This window comes from Macaca nemestrina, chromosome 13 (genome assembly GCF_043159975.1).
Source record: "Macaca nemestrina isolate mMacNem1 chromosome 13, mMacNem.hap1, whole genome shotgun sequence".
Taxonomy (NCBI): domain Eukaryota; kingdom Metazoa; phylum Chordata; class Mammalia; order Primates; family Cercopithecidae; genus Macaca; species Macaca nemestrina.
Window position 1 is genome coordinate 76,754,485 of NC_092137.1, and position 21,922 is coordinate 76,776,406.

The window sequence follows — 21,922 nt, forward strand, 5'->3', positions numbered from 1 at the left end:
TTATCATCTTTCATTTCCCTCTATTGAGTGGGGATCATGGCACAGTTCTTAGCAGTAACTTGACCAGCCATCTTGGAGATGAAGGAAGTTTGCTAACCGTGGTGTGATTTTAAAACTTGGAAATAAGTTCTGAGGAGTCTGCTTATTACCTCGAAGTACAATCCATTAATTCAAGTGCAAAGAAGTGTTAAACCTCAGTTTCAATTTGATACTTCAATGGGAGGGGATGGATACCTTTATATATATATAAATATATGTATATATATATATATTTTTTTTTTTTTTTTTGAGACAGGGTCTTGCTCTCTCACCCAGGCTGGAGTGCAGTAGCGTAAACACAGCTCACTTCAGCCTCAACCTCTCAAGCTCAGCTGATTCTTTTACCACAGCCTCCTAAGTAGCTGAGACTACAGCAACCTGCCACCAAGCTTGGCTAATTTTTGCATTTATTGCAAAGATGGGGTTTCACCATGTTGTCCAAGCTAATATTAATTTTTCTTTCTGTTATACTACCAAAATATTTATTGAAGAAAAATTTAAAAAATACAATTAAGCTCAAAATTTTGAACTTGGTTACAAATGGCGGAGATACTAATAATGGAACATTAGCATAGTCACTTATTAAAGGTAATTCTGGATACATATAAATAAATGACTAGATATACATTTTTTAATTTATTTATTATTATTATACTTTAAGTTGTAGGGTACATGTGCATAACGTGCAGGTTTGTTACATATGTATACTTGTGCCATGTTGCTGTGCTGCACCCATCAACTCGTCATTTACATCAGGTATAACTCCCGATGCAATCCCTCCCCCCTACCCCCTCCCCATGATAGGCCCCGGTGTGTGATGTTCCCCTTCCTGAGTCCGAGTGATCTCATTGTTCAGTTCCCACCTATGAATGAGAACATGCGGTGTTTGGTTTTCTGTTCTTGTGATAGATTGCTAAGAATGATGGATTCCAGCTGCATCCATGTCCCTACAAAGGACTCAAATTCATCCTTTTTTATGGCTGCATAGTATTCCATGGTGTATATGTGCCACATTTTCTTAATCCAATCTGTCACTGATGGACATTTGGGTTGATTCCAAGTCTTTGCTATTGTGAATAGTGCCGCAATAAACATACGTGTGCATGTGTCTTTATAGCAGCATAATTTATAATCCTTTGGGTATATACCCAGTAATGGGATGGCTGGGTCATATGGTACATCTAGGTCTAGATCCTTGAGGAATCGCCATACTGTTTTCCATAATGGTTGAACTAGTTTACAATCCCACCAACAGTGTAAAAGTGTTCCTATTTCTCCACATCCTCTCCAGCACCTGTTGTTTCCTGACTTTTTAATGATTGCCATTCTAACTGGTGTGAGATGGTATCTCACTGTGGTTTTGATTTGCATTTCTCTGATGGCCAGTGATGATGAGCATTTTTTCATGTGTCTGTTGGCTGTATGAATGTCTTCTTTTGAGAAATGTCTGTTCATATCCTTTGCCCACTTTTTGATGGGGTTGTTTGTTTTTTTCTTGTCAATTTGTTTGAGTTCTTTGTAGGTTCTGGATATTAGCCCTTTGTCAGATGAGTAGATTGCAAAAATTTTCTCCCATTCTGTAGGTTGCCTCTTCACTCTGATGGTAGTGTCTTTTGCTGTGCAGAAGCTCTTTAGTTTAATGAGATCCCATTTGTCAATTTTGGCTTTTGCTGCCGTTGCTTTTGGTGTTTTAGACATGAAATCTTTGCCCATGCCTATGTCCTGAATGGTACTACCTAGGTTTTCCTCTAGGATTTTTATGGTATTAGGTCTAACATTTAAGTCTCTAATCCATCTTGAATTAATTTTCGTATAAGGAGTAAGGAAAGGATCCAGTTTCAGCTTTCTACTTATGGCTAGCCAATTTTCCCAGCACCATTTATTAAATAGGGAATCCTTTCCCCATTTCTTGTTTCTCTCAGGTTTGTCAAAGATCAAATGGCTGTAAATGTGTGGTATTATTTCTGAGGACTCTGTTCTGTTCCATTGGTCTATATCTCTGTTTTGGTACCAGTACCATGCTGTTTTGGTTACTGTAGCTTTGTAGTATAGTTTGAAGTCAGGTAGCGTGATGCCTCCAGCTTTGTTCTTTTGACTTAGGATTGTCTTGGAGATGCGGGCTCTTTTTCAGTTCCATATGAACTTTAAAGCAGTTTTTTCCAATTCTGTGAAGAAACTCATTGGTAGCTTGATGGGGATGGCATTGAATCTATAAATTACCTTGGGCAGTATGGCCATTTTCACGATATTGATTCTTCCTATCCATGAGCATGGTATGTTCTTCCATTTGTTTGTGTCCTCTTTGATTTCACTGAGCAGTGGTTTGTAGTTCTCCTTGAAGAGGTCCTTTACATCCCTTGTAAGTTGGATTCCTAGGTATTTTATTCTCTTTGAAGCAATTGTGAATGGAAGTTCATTCCTGATTTGGCTCTCTGTTTGTCTGTTACTGGTGTATAAGAATGCTTGTGATTTTTGCACATTAATTTTGTATCCTGAGACTTTGCTGAAGTTGCTTATCAGCTTAAGGAGATTTTGGGCTGAGACAATGGGGTTTTCTAAATATACAATCATGTCATCTGCAAACAGGGACAATTTGACTTCTTCTTTTCCTAACTGAATACCCTTGATTTCTTTCTCTTGCCTGATTGCCCTAGCCAGAACTTCCAACACTATGTTGAATAGGAGTGGTGAGAGAGGGCATCCCTGTCTTGTGCCAGTTTTCAAAGGGAATTTTTCCAGTTTTTGCCCATTCAGTATGATATTGGCTGTGGGTTTGTCATAAATAGCTCTTATTATTTTGAGGTACGTTCCATCAATACCGAATTTATTGAGCGTTTTTAGCATGAAGGGCTGTTGAATTTTGTCAAAAGCCTTTTCTGCATCTATTGAGATAATCATGTGGTTCTTGTCTTTGGTTCTGTTTATATGCTGGATTATGTTTATTGATTTGTGAATGTTGAACCAGCCTTGCATCCCAGGGATGAAGCCCACTTGATCATGGTGGATAAGCTGTTTGATGTGTTGCTGAATCCGGTTTACCAGTATTTTATTGAGGATTTTTGCATCGATGTTCATCAGGGATATTGGTCTAAAATTCTCTTTTTTTGTTGTGTCCTTGCCAGGCTTTGGTATCAGGATGATATTGGCCTCATAAAATGAGTTAGGGAGGATTCCCTCTTTTTCTGTTGATTGGAATAGTTTCAGAAGGAATGGTACCAACTCCTCCTTGTACCTCTGGTAGAATTCAGCTGTGAATCCTTCTGGTCCTGGACTTTTTTTAGTTGGTAGGCTATTAATTGTTGCCTCAATTTCAGAGCCTGCTATTGGTCTATTCAGGGATTCAACTTCTTCCTGGTTTAGTCTTGGAAGAGTGTAGATATATATTTAAATTATTCTCTTGGCAGTGGTGTAGAGTGAGTATTAATGCAATTTATCCCTGATGCTAGATTTCACCATTCTTTTCTTTATTAGCTAATGATAGAAGAATATAATCTTATTTTTTAAATGTATATTTTTATGATTGCTACTTTTCGTAAATATTTGAAACATTTTTAATTGTCCTTTTTGTTTTATTTGTGAATTGTCTTTTATGTGCTTAGATTATTTCTTTTATTAAAGTCATTTTGTCCTTCGACTTACTTTTAAACAATTTTTTACATAATTATATTAGATGTTTGTAATAAATGCTGCCATTTTCCCAGTTTGTTTTAAGGTAATTTCGATATACAAATGTTCTAAAATTTTAGGTACTAAAATCCAGTAAAATTTTTGTTTGTTTCTACCTTTACATTTATTATTACAAAGACGTTATCTACCCAGAAAAAGAGCACAAAATTTTTTTTAGTGTTTTGCCTTGTTATTTTATTTACATCTTTATTCATATAGAACTTATTTTTGGGTAATATGTTATATGAAAATCTAAATTTGCATTTTTTACATTATTTTTTAAATTATAGCCTTGACAAAGAATTACACGTTCATTTTACTAATAAATATGTTATACATATATGGATCTGCTTGTGGACTTTCTATTCTATTTATTTTGTAAAAATTGCATTTTTCTTACACTTTAATTTTCTGAAACACTGTAACATCTAATAACACAAATCCCATTACATTACTACCTTTATAATTTACTCTGATAAAATTATTGTATCAAGTTCCAACACAATCTCTTTTATGTAGTCACTAAATTCATCTTAGAATCATTTGGCATCTACTATACAAAAACATGTTCCTTTCACTTATGCAACTCTTAAAATGCCATCCATTTCTTTTTGTATAATTCTTATTAAACAATAGAAGTTATTTGTTTTTGTGAATAGAAACTTTACTTCACTATATTGTCAAGTAATTGTTGTTAACATGTAGGAAACACTGTGTATTAGTCCGTTTTCACGCTACTGATAAAGACATACGCGAGACTGGGAAGAAAAAGAGGTTTAATTGGACTTACAGTTTCACATGGCTGGGGAGATCTCAGAATCACGGTGGGAGGCAAAGAGACTTCTTACATGGTGGCAGCAAGAGAAAATGAGGAAGAAGCAAAAGCAGAAAGCCCAGATAAACACATCAGATCTCATGAGACTTACTCACTATCATGAGAATGGCATGAGGAAGACCAGCTCCCATGTTTCAATTACCTCCCCCTAGGTGCCTCCAACAACACGTGGGAATTCTGGGAGATACAATTCAAGTAGAGAGTTGAATGAGGGCACAACCAAAGCATATGACACTGGTTTTGTATACTTTGTTTATAATTGGCCACTTTACTGAAATTTTTTATTTAAATTGTTCTTTAGATTATTCTCTGGAGAAACTATCATATCTTTAGCAACAGTGAAATTTTTTAATATCTGTGTCACCAAAATGTATTCTACAAATTTATATGTTTTGTTTTCGTTATTGAAGTATTACTGCATTGCTACACTTTCAGAATAACGTTTAAAACTGGAGGTAGTGAGAGGCCTTCTTTTGGGAGAGTGTTTATATTAGAGAACCCTTAAAATCCAGCAGTAAATAAAAGTAGACCGAGTAGATTTAGTTTGAGGATACAAAAATGTTCTCGTATGAGAAAAAATATGTTTTTAAAAAACACTATATTAATATATCTAATGAGAAAATTATCTGAGTAATTTGTAAAATGTCCTGTGAGGAAATTCAGTATCTTGTACAAAACTCCTAATAAACTCACAGTAAAATATTAGCTGAAACCAATAGCCAGCAAGATGCTTAAAGAAAAAAGAACACTAGAATTAGTGTGAACTACTATAGAAGGTTTCAACTTGCTATCTCTGCCCTTAAAGTCCACGAATGATTATCAGGGGAGTCTGTGTATAGTTAAAGTAAATGTAAAAGGAAGCATGCATATTTACACATTTTTATAGATTTTTTTTTCTTTTCTGGGGAGCAGGTTTATAGCTCTAATCATATTCTGTAACTACTTTGATCGAAGACCAAGTGTTTAAAAATGAAAAAACAAAAAAGAAAAAGACATAATAGAATACCTTACAGTACTACTTTTTAAATATTATCCTTGCTATGAAAGGCCATTGTAACTAGACAAGAAAATCAAATAATAAGATACTTGTATGTTTCCCCAAAGGAAGCCAGCTTCACTTAAACATAAAATGAATAGACTGAAAATCTGTCAAGTTTCCATAAATATTTCCATAAAAGTTTTGGACAGAAGCTTGATAGTCGATCGACTGAGATTACTTTTTCTGAAGAGAATGTGGAATATGACATTGAGTTCCTAAATAATCAGAGGTCCCTCATGCTTTAGCAACTATAAAAGCCAGTGGTAAATTGATAGCTTTCCATACAATATTAGATAATAAAATACACCATCACTCTTGACTACATTTCTTATAATGAATGTCTGAAAACATCATTTCTTTTTTGAAATTAACCAGAAGTATGATTGTGCCTTACCTATGAAATATTGATTCAGAAATCAATGTGTACACATACAAATGTGTATTTATATATACCTAATTATAATATTTATTACTGCATATAAAACTGATGTATAACAAAGATAAAGAGACTTTTTCATACTACTATTAATAAAAATGATAAAGTTCCCAGTAGTTTCACACACCATGCAATATATTAGTTGAGTGTGTTGGTGCTAAGTAACATTTTGTTTTTCTTTAAATTTATAAAGTACTTTCACATAAATTGTCATTCTCAGGTTTAGAATAAATGGTTTATTATTGTTATAATGGTATATCTCTGGAATTTACAGCCCTGCAAATGTTCTTCATTAATATTCATTGAACAATTATAAATACAATTTTCATTTTTTTAATAAAATTGTTTCCTGGTGAAAGTCTGAAATTCTGTCGTCCTTCCTATAACTTTTTAGTCCCCTCTGTATACGGCATTCATTGCCCTTGTGGACCAACCAAGCCTCAGAGGATGTATCTGGAATGGCCAGGTTATTTCTTGTCACACATCTCTTCATTCTCCAACTTTGGTAGTTAATTTCACTTTAGTCTTCTCATTAGAAGGGAATCTGAAACGATTGTACCTAGAAAATTTTTTCCTCCCATTTTAACTCTAAATGGATCCCTGAGGCCTAGTTTAATTCAAGAAATCCTTTAGGTGCTGGTTTCAAACTTCAGGTGATGCTAACATAAACAGAAGACCCCTTCCCCAGGTCTTTACAAGATTAATGTGTTGACTCTTTAACAGTGATGAAGTAAGTAGCTGTTTCCTACTGCTTGATAGTCTTACATCATTTTTATTTCAACTCCTTAAATCATCACCTGTACAGAGAAGTCCTCAATGACCACATCTACCTTCTCACCATTCTATGGTACTTAGGCACCTTTTGTTTTATGCCAATATTTGAAACATTATTTTTATCACAGCAAAGGAATAAAATAATTTTAGTTTTAACTTCGTTCTTTTGTTAAGAATTATGAATTACTGCTCTGCCTCTATACAACACTGCCACATCTTTTGTCTTTGTTGTCATCTTTTAAGTGCTACAAATCTTAAGGGAATGTTGGAATTGTCACTATTTTTCAACATGCATAAGATATATGTAGTTCTAGCTGCATGGAGTGTACTATATAAGATCTCTACGTAGTGCAGCTACCAGCTAGCACTGGACTGCTTGTTTGGAAAGGCCTATTTATTACCTTGCTGGACACCAGCAAGGGGCTTGTAGATTCTGAAAGCAGACTCAGATGGAGTTCAGTGGTAGGGAGAGAGAGGAAAAGGAGAGGAAATATTAAATGGGAGTAGTAGAGCTGTGATACAGGACACAGTGCATCTTGGCTTTCTCCATAGTCAGCTGGGAACTGCAGGAGCAAAAACAATTCATCAGTGTTATGCCACACTAGGCCAAAATGATCAGGCCTTTATAACCTGGCCTCAGTCAGCCATTGGATGTGGATCATCCTTGGGCAAGGTGATCATACTTTCCACAGCTTTGGTAATCCCTAAAGGGGCTGACAAGTCTTCCAGTAGTTTAGGTAACAAGCAATTCTTTTAAGTCAGAATCTGTGCAGTACATTTCTGGGTCCATCCATCACAGCAACACTATTCTAAGTATAGGCATACATATTATGGCATCATTAATCTATTGGTGGGGAGGAGATGTAGAGGGAGGAGAGGTGGGTGGAATAAAACATATGCAAATGAAAACATAGCTAAGGTTTTTAGACTAAGATAAAGTATGTGTCTTTGTATCCTCATGATTTGTATTTCAAATTCTTAAACAGATGATGATAAATGAATGATTTTGCTTGAGAATTACCATTTCAATCTAGTATACTTTTTATAGTCTGATGAAAAATCAGTTGAAATTAATCCAAGAAACATGGTGTTTACAAGAATGACGAGTAGTTCAATACTCTTATTTCTCAATCAATAAAGAATTGATGACCTCGATAATTATGAGAACACCATGACCCTAAAGCTAGAGCTATAAAATGTACCAATAATACAGAAGTTAAAGGCAGTGGAAGTTAAGAATTAAAAGACCAGTGAAAGATAAATTATATTAATAAAACTATAAGCATAGATTGTGAATATTCGGTCAATATAAAATATTTAAATGTATGTATCAATGTACCTTTTTAAATAAAGTTAAGTCAGATGGGTAAATAATGTGTACCAATCATTGTTTCTAATATTTTAGGCAGTAGAATTTAGACTTGCCTCTGAGGAAATACTTTAGGCATTCATCTTGTATATTTCACTAAAGCAAATTATAGCCTTAGATTTCCACTCTGAGTTCTTGTTTAAAACAGTGTGTTTCATGGAACAAAAAAGAAATCTAGATGTATTCAGAGACAAAGCCAGAAGACGAAAACAAAATCTGACAGAAAGGCAAGCCATATCCTTCCTTCCCAGGCATTGCATGACCCCCATGCCATCAGCATCAGTGAAGCCCACTCTGCAGTCCTTTCTCAGGCAAGGCTCCTACCTAAGAACTTCTCCAAGGGAAGCTTGAGGAGTCTGCCCACTGCTGTCAGGAAGCCTGAAGCATTCTTTGTGCAATCTGAATAAAACTAAGTCTATCTAATTATGCAGTCAGATGTTTTGGTTAACTGTCCCACTCTTCGTTCTAATTATCACCTATCCCAAAGGCGAGAGCTTCACTTTACAAAAAACAGAAAGAACAAGGTTAACTTTCCCTCCCAAACCTCTTCATAGATGAGAAAACACACAGCTGGAATCCTCAACACACTTAACTGCAGTATTTATCAACATAATTTGCTGTTTTTCTAAATAGAAATTCACACAAAACTAACAAACACCCTTGAGAAAAAAAAATGTACTTACTAAAACTGAGATGCTTTGTATGCTGGAAGTTTGAATTAATGGACTTGAGCTACCAAAAAGGAAATTGTTAGCGAATCTCAAATTGGTTGGAGATTAAATTAGGAAATTTTTTTTTAACTTGAAAAACTAACACCTAATTCAATTATTTGTTATGCATTTTGATCCAGATTAAGGTAGTAACACCTAATGGCTGACTCTCACATACTAATAAACATTACCATTTCTGTGAATACATCCAAGGGCAGGCTGTACTTTTATTTCCAACCAGCTCAGTAGCAGCTAAAATGCTTTCCTGGATTGTTATGATCTCCAGTTCTTAAAAGCAGTTACTTGAACCCTAACATGATTTTCATGAAGCTTATCTTATATTCTAATACATCCACAAGCAAGTAGGATTTCTTATTTGAGTAGATTCCTCACTTATCTTCACTTTTTTTATTTTTTACAATAAACTTGCAGTTGTGAATTGGTTAAAATGCATGTTTTTGTGATATATTCCCTCATGCTCTTCTTTATGAGTCCTTATGGTATCTGTTGTCCCAATGTGCTGTAAGTTGTGTTAAATTTTTACCTTTTCTGAAATTAGATAATTATATGCCTGTGCTATATTTTGTATGTAATTATACACTATTAATATTCATTATCTTACCCAGGAACCTATCTTTTCTCAAGAACTGCACAAATCTTATTTTCTCATCAGCTTTCAGTCATATGCTTTCATGTGCTTGCTAAATACAGTAATTTTAATGTCCTTCTATCTCCACCAACTCAACATATTTGGAATTACTATCAGATTTTTTCATGTCATAAGTTTTAGTGGTAATAATTCATACATATTCTTTCCTATCTTTCAACTTTCATACCTCAATCTATTTTGCTATAATTAACTTTGATTGGCAAGATCATAATTTAAAGCAGAGAAAAATAGCATATGTAAAGTGAAGAGCTCCAGCAGAATGGGAAAACCATACTGACACAGGCACTTACCAGTTCGCCAGAGGCCTGTGAGATGGTAGTGCATGGTATCGAGTGTATGGTGACAGAAAATAAACACAAACCTCTCCAGGATTAGCAAAAAACCAGCTAAGGTTTTGGAAGTGACAAAGTATAAAAATAGTATGTGGCTACAGAGCTGATAAAAAAGCAAAGCATGGTGCATAATGATTTCCTTCTAAAGAATACAGCATGGAATGGGGAAGCATAACTTTACAGTGAAGAAACTGGCAAACACTAGCTCATCCAAGTAATGAAGGTCAACATCAAGAGGGGTAAGTCATGTTGATTGCATACACAATTGTTGTGATTTGATGAGAACGCACTTACCTCTGTGGTTGTCTTCATCCGTTTGTGCTGCTGAGAGGTGACAATGTGCTAGCAGCCCTCACTCTCAGAGACTCCTCGGCCTCTGCGTCCACTCTGGCGGCGTCTGAGGAGCCCTTCAGCCCACCACTGCACTGTGGGAGCCCCTCTCTGCGCTAGCCGAGGCCGCACCGGCTCCCTCTGCTTGCTGGGATGTATGGAGGGAGAGGCGTGGGCGGAAACCGGGGCTCCACGCGGCGCTCACAGACCAGCGTGAGTTCCGGTGGGCGCTGGCGCAGGCCCCGCGGGCCCCCCCGCCCAGGGCAGTGAGGTGCTTAGCACTCGGGCCAGCAGCTGCGGAGGTTGCGCTGGGAGCCCCAGCACTGCTGGCCCGCATGTACCCCGCTCGCTGGCTCTCAGCTGCCTCCCCGCGGGGCAGGGCTCAGGACCAGCAGCCCGAGTCTCCCCCAGGAGCGCCGCCCCCTGCTCCGCAGCGCTTGGTCCCATCAACCGCCCAGGAGCTGAGGAGTGCGGGTGCATGGTCTGGACTGGTAGGCAGCTCTGCCTGCAGCACCCTTGCACCATCAACTAGGTGAAGCCAGCTGGGCTTCTAAATCTAGTGGGGACTTGGAGAACTTTTATGTCTAGCTAAGGGATCATAAATGCACCAATGAGCACTCTGTATCTAGCTCAGGGTTTGTAAATGCACCAATCAGTACTCTGTGTCTAGCTCAAAGTTTGTAAATACACCAATCAGTACTCTCTATTTAGCTAACCTAGTGGGGACTTGGAGAACTTTTCTGTCCAGCACTGTGTCTAGCTCAGGGATTGTAAATGCACCAATCAGCACCCTGTAAAAATGGTCTTATCAGCTCTCTGTAAACCAGACCAATCACACTCTCTGTAAAATGGGCCAATCAGCAGGATGTGGGTGGGGCCAGATAGGGAATAAAAGCAAGCTGCCAGAGCCAGCCAGCAGCAAAAATCTGCTGAGGGTTTGTTTTGTTTGCTGTTTGCAGTAAGCCTTGCTACTGCTCAGTCTTTAGGTTTGAGCCAGCTTTATGAGCTGTACCATCTTTATGAGCTGTAACACTCACCGTTAAGGTCTGCAGCTTCACTCCTGAAGTGAGCAAGACCAGGAACCCACCGGGAAGAATAAACAACTCTAGACGCATTGCCTTTAAGAGCTATAACACTCACCAGGAAGGTCTGCAACTTTGCTCCTAAAATCAGCCAGGCCGGGAACCCACCAGAAAGAAGAAACTGTGGATACATGTGAACATCTGAAGGAGCAAACTCAGGACGCACCATCTTTAGGAACTGCAACACTCACTGCACTGGGTCTGCGGCTTGGTGAGACCAAGAACTCACCAATTCCAGACACACCATTGTGGTGAAATACCATAGATTAATTTACAAAGAAAAGAGTTTTTTTTGTTTTGTTTTGTTTTGTTTTGTTTTCTGGAGCCAGAGAAGTCTGAGTCAAGGCATTGGCAGGTTCAGTTGTCTGCTGAGGGCTTCTGCTTCCAAATTGGTACATTGCTGATCTTCCAGAAGAGAAGAACAGTTTCTTCACGTGACAGAAGGTACAGAAATGTTGAAAAGGGGCTAAATCTAGATGAAGCCTGTAGTATAAGGACTTTAATTCAGGAAGGGAGGAACTGTCATAGTCTAAAGTCTTAAAGGCCCTGCGTTTTAATAGTATCAGCCATTAAGTTTCAACACTTGAATTTTGGCGGGGACACATTTAAACCAGAGCAGTGGCCTTCCTCTTAACCCTTGTCTAACCGTGAGAAAAACGTAAGACAACCTAGATTTAAAAATATTTTACAACTTGCATGATCAATAGTCCTCCAAACTTCAAGTTCATCACAAAGTAAGAATTATTAAAACCACATAAATCTTAGAAACAATTACAGTCTAAAGGAACCTGAAAAGATGTGAAGACCAAATGGCGACATAGTGTCCTCAATGAAATTCTGGAAAAGAAAAAGGACGTTAGCCAAAAACTTAAGACAATATGAATAAAGTATGTGCAGTACTTAATAATGTATCAATATTTCTTTAATAGTTGTAATAAAGGTGTGAAAAGAGATTGAGTACAGGTGTATAAGAACGTTGTACTATTCTTACAACTTTTCTGTAGATCTAAAATTATTTGAATATAAGTATTAAAAATTATATAAAGCAGAAATAATTCAAAGAAATTAGGGAAGCTATTTGGGCAGACATCAGAAAGATGAAGTCATAGAGTTAAGATAAAAACTTTGGGATGGATGTCAGGGGAACTGGAAACAGTGTTTTGGTCAGGGATTAGGAAACGTTTTGTGTAAAGGGCCAGTAAGTATTTTTAGCTTTGCAGGCCATGTAGTCACTGTAAATACTCAATCTGCCATTGTAAGGTAATAGTAGCCACAGACAATCCATAAACAAATGAACATGACTGTTTAACAAAATTTTCTTTACAAAAACAAGTGATGGTCTAGATTTTGTCTCTGAGTTGGGGTTTATCACCCCTAATCTACTAAATCTACTGCAATAAAAATCCAGGGAATTAAGACAGAAACAGGGAAAATAGGACAGGCATCCCGTCCTTAGAACTGGAATTTAAAATAGGGATTGGTTAAAAGGGCACGTGGTCCTAACTGCCTGAGCAGTGGTACAAATCACAGAGATTTATTGTGAGTTGTCAGAGTTATTGACTATGACTCTTTAAATTCCCTTGACTGAGAACATGATCTGCTCCAGAGGATGTACTAAGAAGACAGGCAGGCACAGAGCCTGGAGCCATTTTCTCTGACCATTACCTAGAAAGCAGATTGTTCTGTATTGTTGATCAAGCTCAATCAGTGTTCAACCACATTAATAAAACACCTTTTCTCCCCCTACCAAATTCTTGTAGGAAATGTTCTCTGCGTATTGCTCAGGAATCACAAATCAATTCTTTGCTGAATCATAGGAGGTAGACAAGTGTTTGCCCTTTTTGCTGCCACAATTTAAGAATCTAAGAAAGGGCTAGTGCTTCCTTAAAGATTCAATTAATCTGTTGCCTATTTTGTCTGAAGATGAAGACATAAGGGTGTTGATAACGTGGTATACTCAAGGACTGAACTAAACTTCCATCAATATAGGCTTCACCCTGTATGTCAGGCTCTGATTGGGCTACCCCTCATTCATTCTCATAAATCACACAAAGCTTCTCAGAAGCACAGTATGTCACCAGAGGAGAGTCAAGAACTGTGGGCCCACTTTTGAACCTTCTGAGGACCAAAACTTTCCATCATCTCAAACACTGTTTGGCTTGAAGCACTACGCTAGGAACTATCTGTAAAAATGGGCGTTCCCTTAGAACTGGGGGATGCAGAAATTTACCTTTGCCAGTTAACTCATTGGCATGAAGTTTTCTACCAGCTTAGTTCCAATCCAACTCTTACTTTTGACAAGAGGAAATACCAATAATCAGAGGTATATGAAGAAAATTGCTTAAAATTGAGATATAGTAGAACAGTAGCCCTGAATAGTCAGATATTTAGAAGTGACCTCTAGGGCACAGAGAAGTGAGAGGTGGGTGCTTAAGACATAAGAAGAATACCAGCTGAAGATAAATTGGTACCTACTCATGCCCGGATGTGACAAAGACCCTTTGTAATCTACATGGCAGCTGCTGATCACGTGAACATCAATCCCCTTGTCTCACTTGTATCTATTAGATGAAGTTAAATACTACTTGAAATCCTTAAAATGTTTTATAGATCAACTGTTTTCTCCACAATTCTTAGAGCTTTATTGCTTTATTAGTATATTTTATTGTATTTCCTTTTTATTTCCATTTTCCAAATAATGGAAATATTTTTGACCTACAAAATACATGATTGACCTATGAAATACACATCATATTGGTACTTTTGAGACAGTTTAACTTATGTTTTGTTTTTTTTTTTTTGTTTGGTTGTGTTTTTTTGACAGAGTTTCACTCTTGTTGCCCAGGCTGGAGTATAGTGGCGTGATCTCGGTTCACCACAACCTCCGCCTCCTGGGTTCAAGCAATTCTCCTGCCTCAGCCTCCTGCATAGCTGGGATTACAAGCATGCATCACCATACCTGGCTAATTTTTTTTTGTATATATATATATATATATTTTTAATAGAGATGGAGTCTCGAATTCCTGACCTCAGGTGATCCACCCACCTTGGCCTCCCAAAGTGCTGGGATTTCAGGCGTGAGCCACCGTGCCCGGCCAACTTATGTTTTTAAATGTGTGTCCTTGGTGGTAAATGGGATCATAGATTAAGAACATTAACTTTTTTCCAAATTCTTTAATCTAAAAGAACAACGGACATCAACATTCTTACTACATTTCTTAAAAGTTTGACATATTTTTAGGCCAAAGCGAACAGAACTGAATGAGATCTGACAAAGATCAGACACTGTTATTTCAAGGAAATAAAACAAATTGATTGAAGGTCAACATGCCATCAGAATCCAAACTGCTAATAATTCAGGACTGAACCTACATTTTAAGACTTATTAGTCTGATTATTTTACTAAACAATGTAAAAAATGTATGCCCATGCTATACTCTTCATTTCCCTTTTTTGTTGTGTTATGCTTACCTTTAAGGGTATTTTCAGGCTTCTTTTATCACTATATCTGAAAAAAACAGACAGTTATTGTAATAACACATTGCAAGACTATACCATAAAAGAGGCGCACCCATGTGGTTTACAATCAGTAACTTTTTTTTTTTTTTTTTTATTGCTCAGATGTCTTAAGGTTAAAATGGGGAAAGCTTTTGATGGCAGAAGGGTGGAGGTCTCAAAATAAAATGTGTCTAGTAGAAGAAGAGAAGGCTACTAAATCCCAGAAAATGTCAGGAAGTGGGTCATAGCACTTGCTGTAAGGTCGGCAGTCTCTCAGGGTGCCTACAAACCACTGGTAGAAACTTCCTTTTAAAAAAGTCCTAAAGTAAAGCTGTGGTTGTGTTGTCAGAATTTTTATATCTATCCCTAAATATCCTTGGGCAGAATTAGGGGGTGTGGGTTCTAATTGCAGTTTAACTTCTAAGAAACTGAATGTCCTTGTATGAACCAACTTACACTTTCTAAAATTCATTTTCTTCATTGTTAAATTTAAAAGTTTGAACGATATCAGTGATTTCCAACCTGACAGCATACCTGTGTTGTTTAATGGTATATAAGGTTGTGAGTAACAGAAATCAGATAACTTTAGCAAAAAAAAAAAAAATAGGTTTTACTGGGTGATTCGATTTGATCACAGCATTAATGGAAGCTACACAACCAAACTGCAGGAGAGGCATGGATAAGGGAAGCTCTGAAATTCTTACTAGCTGGAGTTTGTAGATCTCTTTTTCCCTGTTACTGCAAAGAGGATGACAGCCTCAGTGATCTCTGGTCTTTGGTTTACTCTATTCAGACACGAAATTCTAGAGAAAGAATCTACGTGGGTTCCAGTGGGTCAAAAGTCTACCGTTATGTGATACAGCTGTGACCAAGGGTACAGAATCCTGTAGCACAGATAGAGCCTTTGGAGATCCACCCCTGTGCCAATGCAAAGAAACTATTATTCTCTACATCCAAAGATGCCTGAACTAATATGATTCTGGTATGATCCTTCTATTTTCATAATACTGTCATAAAGTCCCTCACATTCTGTCCAATAGGAGACAACAGGTTTGTTTTTTTTTTTTCTTTTTTTGTTTGTTTGTTTGTTTTGAGATGGAGTCTCACTCTGTAGCCCAGGCTGGAGTGCAGTGGCGCAATCTCGGCTCACTGAAAGCTCTGCCTCCCGGGTTCACGCCATTCTCCTGCCTCAGTCTCCTGAGTAGCTGGGACTACTGGCGCCCGCCACCACGCCCAGCTAATTTTTTTGTATTTTTAGTAGAGAAGTGGTTTGACCATGTTAGCCAGGATGGTCTCGATCTTCTGACCTTGTGATCTACTCGCCTCAGCCTCCCAAAGTGCTGGGATTACAAGGCATGAGCCACCGCACCCAGCCCAGAGATAACACATTTTTATTACCAGTCCCTGCATTCAAATTTTATGTTACATGGTCTGTGTTGTAGTGTAGGTTGCTGATGGTCTACTTAGTATTCGCCTCCCTTTCGCCCTTTTAAACATCACCCTAATTTTCATTCATGTATTTTAACTCTGTCTTCACAAACACATATACTTCACAAATGACCATCACAGATTCAAATGTTTATGTGTGATAACATCTCTCTTGTGAGATATTGTTTAGAATAAATCCTATACCTTAAATCTGACTAGTGAGTTTTGAGAGAAACAACTTTGGAGATTTCTTGGGAAAAAATTCTGGCTTTTAAGAGAGATAGGAAGTAAGTAAGTGTCTCTTACTGTGAGTGTTTTGTGCCCAGATTCATTGTCCGTTCTGCCCAGGGCATTGGCTTCCACCTAAGTAGCAAGCCGATGTAGAGAGAAGAAATGAGAAAATATCTGAGGAAAATGAAGCAAAGTCTGCTCTACTTCTGAACTTTCAGGTGTATGACTGAGTAAATATAGTTTAGTTTGGTTTTACTTGCAGCCCAAAGGACTCTAATTTCTTCTCTAATTTCTAACTCAAAATATCTTGGTGATGCTTATTCTTCCTCTATATATGTTTTGATCATATCTCAGTTTTCTATATTCATTAGAGGAAAATAGTAGTTTTTCCCCTTATAAATACAACCTATGTATGTTAGAGGGGTGAAAGAAACATTTATATTAAAATACATCATACATTTATTATGGCAGCTATGAAATTATAGAGAGACCAGTGAGTGCCCTTGATTTGCAACTGGAATATAGTCATAAATTACTACTTCCCCTACCCCTTCTATATTCTACCTGAATTCACTTTGCACTTTTACTCATATGGAGGAACAAGGAAAATTCTCAATCTTAAGAAAAGAAAGCCTTGACTATTGTGATGGCAGAATAAAAGGCAGCCAGCAAGAACCATTTCTTTTTCTTGGATATTCCTAAATACCCATCATATTTGCTCTGGAAGGTCAAATCCAATAATTAAAAAACCAAATCCCTTTTTCATAATTTTTCCATTAACATTAAGAGTTTCATAAAACCAGGTTATGCTTTTAGCTTACAATTTAATGAAACCATGAGTACGGGCCTATTCCCTTGCAATAAACCCTCTAGACTGATACAACCCAGAGAAGTTAAAATTTTCAAGGTGGGCTATTAGCTATAATCCTGACAGATACGTTTAACTCCTCTACCATTACTCCTTTGTTCATGGCACTGGGTTTATTTGTATGGGACAGTGACAGATTATCTCTATGGGAGAAACAGCTTCTTACCATTGAGCTGTGCTGTCCCCCAGCTTTCAATGGACTTTGCTGTTGTTTAGGGAAACAGTCACTTACAGCTGATTGATAGAAAATAAGGCCAGTGAATTTCACAAACAGCCCCCTGTTTACTTCCTTTATTTTGAGTTGGTTTCTTGGTTGGATGCAGAGTGTAAAGCATTGAGTAATTTCATGGATGAATGATATTGACAGCAGCAGGGAAAGTAGCTTGAAATCTAGATTAAGTGTCTATTTGGTGCAGACAAATCTTTGCCCCCTTTGTGATAAGAAGGGGTCACATGTAATCAACCTACTACCAGAGAGCTGACTGGTTCACTAATGCATGGTGTCATATAATGGATTTGGAGTTGGTCTCAGCAAGAGGAATAGCCAAGCCAAACCTGGTGAGGGAAACTTTCATATGGCTAAATGCATGAATCTGTCCCATGTCTTCCCTTTAACTACTTTGTTTCTTGAGCTCATTGTATGAACCCTGGCTTGGATGGGAAAGGAGGCTAATGGACATCCACAGAGGCTCTCTTTGTCCTTCTGATTATGGAGAGGCTGTTTTGCAATGGTGACATTCTGCTGCATATTCACATAGGATCCACATATTTTCAGACTCTAAGCCAGCACTTTGGAAGACATCTTTGTGAAAGATTTGTGGGGTTTTTTGTTTGTTTAAATATCTAATCTGTCAAAAACCAACAATTTTCTAGAACTGCTCTAAGTCCATTCTTAGCTCTTTAGCCACATATTCTTTCACCAAAACTTCCTGCCACAAAGTCCTCTCATATTACTATTCCTTTATTAGATATATGAGCAGACTACTGGTCACTAAAAATCAGTATATATCTTGACTTGAGACCATCTACTCCGTTGAGGCAAAGTGAAAAGGTATAGTTTTTGAAGATCTGCTAGTGAGATTTCTTTTCTTTGTTACCCGATAAACCCTGAGAAAAGTTTTAACACTGCTGCAAAATGGGTCTGGCTGGTTCTACTATGTTGTGTGATGGCATCTTTAAATCAGGCTCCAGTTTTTCATCTTTATCAACTGGACAATATACTATAAAGTCTTTATATAATGAGTGAAGATGCACCATAGCTATATGTGTGTAACTATGACTTCGAGTTCTGTTTGGAACTAGTTTCTGATGAAATGTTGTTGGATGTGCTTAGCTAGAAATATTGGAAAACTTCTGGTCCACACTGCCATTCAAGTCCAGTGGTTATATGCTTCGCTATGATCAGGAACTCTTTCTCAAAAAAACAATGGTTTCACACTAAATGGATCCTGACCTAACAGTCTTCTGTTCCACTACTCTTACACATGGTTGCATCAGGTACCACATAGCACTTCAGTCTGCTGCAGATATATTGAACATTAACTTGGTAATGAGGGCTTTGGGGTGGAAGCGCCAGATCATTAGCCCATCTTAACTGTTGTATTAGTTACCCATTTCTGTATTAAAGAAAAACTACCCTGAAAACTTAGTGATTTGAAGGAAATATTTATTATTTTACAAGTTTTGTGGATCACGAATCTGGGCACAGCTTAATTGAGTCCTCTGGTTCAGTTTGTTTCATAGGGCTGAATTGAAATGTTGGCCAAGGCTGATGTCTTATTTGAAGGCTTGAATGGGGAGGAGAGGTGGAATCTGCTGCCAAGCTCATTCATGTGGCTCTTGGCAACATTCAGTTCCTTGAAGGCTACTGGACTGAGGGTCTCAGTTGTTTTTCTCAGTGTTGACCAGGGACCTCCCTTAGTTCTTTGACATGTGAACATTTTCATGCCACAGTTCATAACATTATGGTTGGCCTCATCAGAGTGAGCAGTTGAGAAATGATAAAGGAAGCAAGAGTGTTGTTTTTTAAACTTGATTGTAGAATTGAAATCTCTTTAATTTCACCATATTCTATTTGCTAAATGCTAGTAGGTCCAGTTCATCCTCAAGGGAATGGAATTAAAATGGGCTTGAATATAAGGAGGTAGGAAATCACTGGGATCCATCTTAGAAGCTGTCATGGAAGGCCTCCACTCTAAGCATAAAACACTTTTGTCCATCTAATTAACGGAAGGGTGTTTAAATATGGTATATGTCTCCTGTAAAATTGAACTAAGCACAGCAGTTATTAAATATCTTTAGTCAAATAAGTTGTAGGCTGTGTCTTCACTTTGTAGTGCATGTCTCAGATCAGCCCAGGCCAATATATTCTCAACAACTTCACTGAGGTACTAGTATTCTGTATGTGTTGTGAGATTTATCTCATGTACACCATCATCCACATATTTTTGCAAGTTTGTAGGGAACTTATTCCTTGTGCTTACTAGATCCTGTCAGAATTTTATCATTCATATAATAAACCAGTCTGATGACTTGTTAGACTCCAAGGGATCAAAGACTCTAGAGCAGGGGTGTCCAATCTTTTGGCTTCCCTGGGCCACATTGGAAGAAGAATTGTCTTGGACTACACGTAAAATACAGTAACACTAATGATAGCTGATAAGCTTTAAAAAATTGGAAAATATCTCATGAGAGATATTTTAAGAGAGTTTATGAATTTGTGTTGGGTTGCGTTCAAAGCCATCCTGGGCTACATGCATGTTATGCTACGTGCATGTTGTGGGTTGGGCAAGCTTGATCTACAGTTTAAATTGTGGCAGGAATAAAGTATCAGAGTCATATTGGTATAGAGTTCTCATACCAGATGAGAGAGGTTGGCTTTTGGTGTCCCCCTGTCCTAGAAGGGAAAGCAATGTGTTTGCTAGGTCAAGTACTGTGCATCAAGTACCAAGGAGCATAAGTGGAGCAATAGTCATAATTAAGGCCACTCTCCAATTATATTTATGATAATATAAATTGTTATCTTAGCTCCATCAGTCTTTCTTTCAGGCTAAATTAGAAAATTCAAAATTTGCTGATGAAGAAAGAAAAAGGGTAAAGCACTTTTGGAAGATTCCAACATACTTCCTTGATGTGGAAAAAGAAAGAGTCTAGTGGATTTTAACAGCATACAAGAATGAAGCAGTAGTTAGGCAAAATATATGTATAGCACGGAATTCATAAAATTCATGTCTCCTAGTGTTTTCAAATCCCTTCCTCTGCATAATGACTAGGGAATTCTTAGACCTTTAATTGTAAGCTAGCCTTGGCCATTACTGGTTCAGGTTTGTGTACTTCCACATAGACCTGTAGCTTGTTGTTGAACTATCATACAAATTACAATATTTCAGGTGAGCCATTGAAATAAATTCTATCTGCTCCAAATTTCTAATTTCCTATTATTGATTAAACACTTTCAGATTGTCTTGAGAGTTTTCATAACCTATGAAAAAATATGTGCATTTTCTTATGGATTGTTATTTACTTATGGCCAGAAAGTTCATTGTAAGATTGCAGGGGATACCACATAAAAATGTTTGTAGTTATGTGCTAGTTAACATACTACTAAAAAGTTTTAGCTGAATAACATACCACTAAAAAGTTTTGTTTTATAAAAAAACCACTCGATTGTACTCACAAATGGTTACAAAATTGGAAAGGTCATAGTGAGGATGCATCATCTCTGTTTTATGGTCTCTGGGGTCTTAGCAGGGTAAAGTGAAGGCTGGAAATAGTTCAACATTTGGGAACTGGAATCACATGGATGCATCTTCAATTACTTGTCTGGAAGTTGATGGCTTAGGGCCAGAACACCTACTCAAGGCCATTCCCTGTGATCTCTTACTTGGGCTAGTTTGGCTTCCTTGTGGTGTGGTAGTTGGGTTCCTCAGTATCCCAAGAAAAGTTTGGGGAGGGGGGAAACAGAAGCTGCAAGTTTCTTGAGGCTGAAGCCTTGAAATTGGCATAGCATTACTTCTGCCATATTCAAGTCAGGTATTTTCAGGGTCCTGATTGGTGGAAAGGAATATGTTTCCTATGTCTCAATGGTAGAAATGTCAAAGGAGCCTAGGCACAGTGGCTCACACCTATAATCCCAGCACTTTGGGAGGCCAAGGCAGGCAGATAACCTGAGGTCAGAAGTTCGAGACCAGCCTTACCAACATGGTGAAACCCTGTCTCTACTAAAAATACAAAATTAGCCGTGCGTGGTGGTGGGTGCCTGTAATCCCAGCTACTTGGGTGGTTGAGACAGGAGAATCATTTGAACCTGGGAGGCAGAGTTTGCAGTGAGCTGAGATCAGGCCATTGCACTCCAGCCTGGGCAAAAAAAGCAAAATTCTGTCTCAAAAAAAAAAAAAAAGAAAAAAAAAAGAAAAGAAATTTCAAAGGATTTAGGTGCCATATTTTAAAACTGCTATTAGGGGGATGTGATTCTTGAAATTTTCTGGCTTATCTGTGTTACTGCTGTTTTATTTATTTTTAAGGATCCAAATCTTTCCTTATGATGCCCTAATGTTCCTGTAAGAATCCTGGAGAATTTAATTTTTACAGTCTTAACCCAACAGTTGTACTGAGC

The 21,922-nt window shown here is 37.6% G+C and overlaps 3 long non-coding RNA genes across 7 annotated transcripts in view; 1 reads left to right on the plus strand and 2 right to left on the minus strand.

The window, feature by feature from the left end:
* Positions 1–10,371, minus strand: part of LOC105465325 (uncharacterized) — an 80,373-nt gene extending 70,002 nt beyond the window's left edge. For both annotated transcript variants that reach the window (XR_011611933.1, XR_977483.2), the window contains exon 1: positions 10,165–10,371. This is a non-coding gene — a long non-coding RNA (uncharacterized lncRNA). The remainder of the gene's footprint in view (positions 1–10,164) is intronic.
* A 911-nt stretch (positions 10,372–11,282) lies between these two features.
* Positions 11,283–21,922, plus strand: part of LOC139357909 (uncharacterized) — a 36,746-nt gene continuing 26,106 nt past the window's right edge. For all 3 annotated transcript variants that reach the window (XR_011611937.1, XR_011611939.1, XR_011611938.1), the window contains exons 1-3: positions 11,283–11,726; positions 15,574–15,762; positions 16,535–16,657. This is a non-coding gene — a long non-coding RNA (uncharacterized lncRNA). The remainder of the gene's footprint in view (positions 11,727–15,573; positions 15,763–16,534; positions 16,658–21,922) is intronic.
* LOC105465326 (uncharacterized) lies at positions 11,971–15,548 on the minus strand. Of its 2 annotated transcripts, XR_011611940.1 has the most exons (4): positions 15,485–15,548; positions 14,754–14,790; positions 13,758–13,843; positions 11,971–12,119 (listed from the first exon to the last, which is right to left on the minus strand). It is a non-coding gene; the product is annotated as an uncharacterized lncRNA (long non-coding RNA). The 2 variants fall into 2 exon arrangements; XR_977484.3 differs by lacking the exon at positions 13,758–13,843 and having other exon boundaries at positions 15,485–15,538.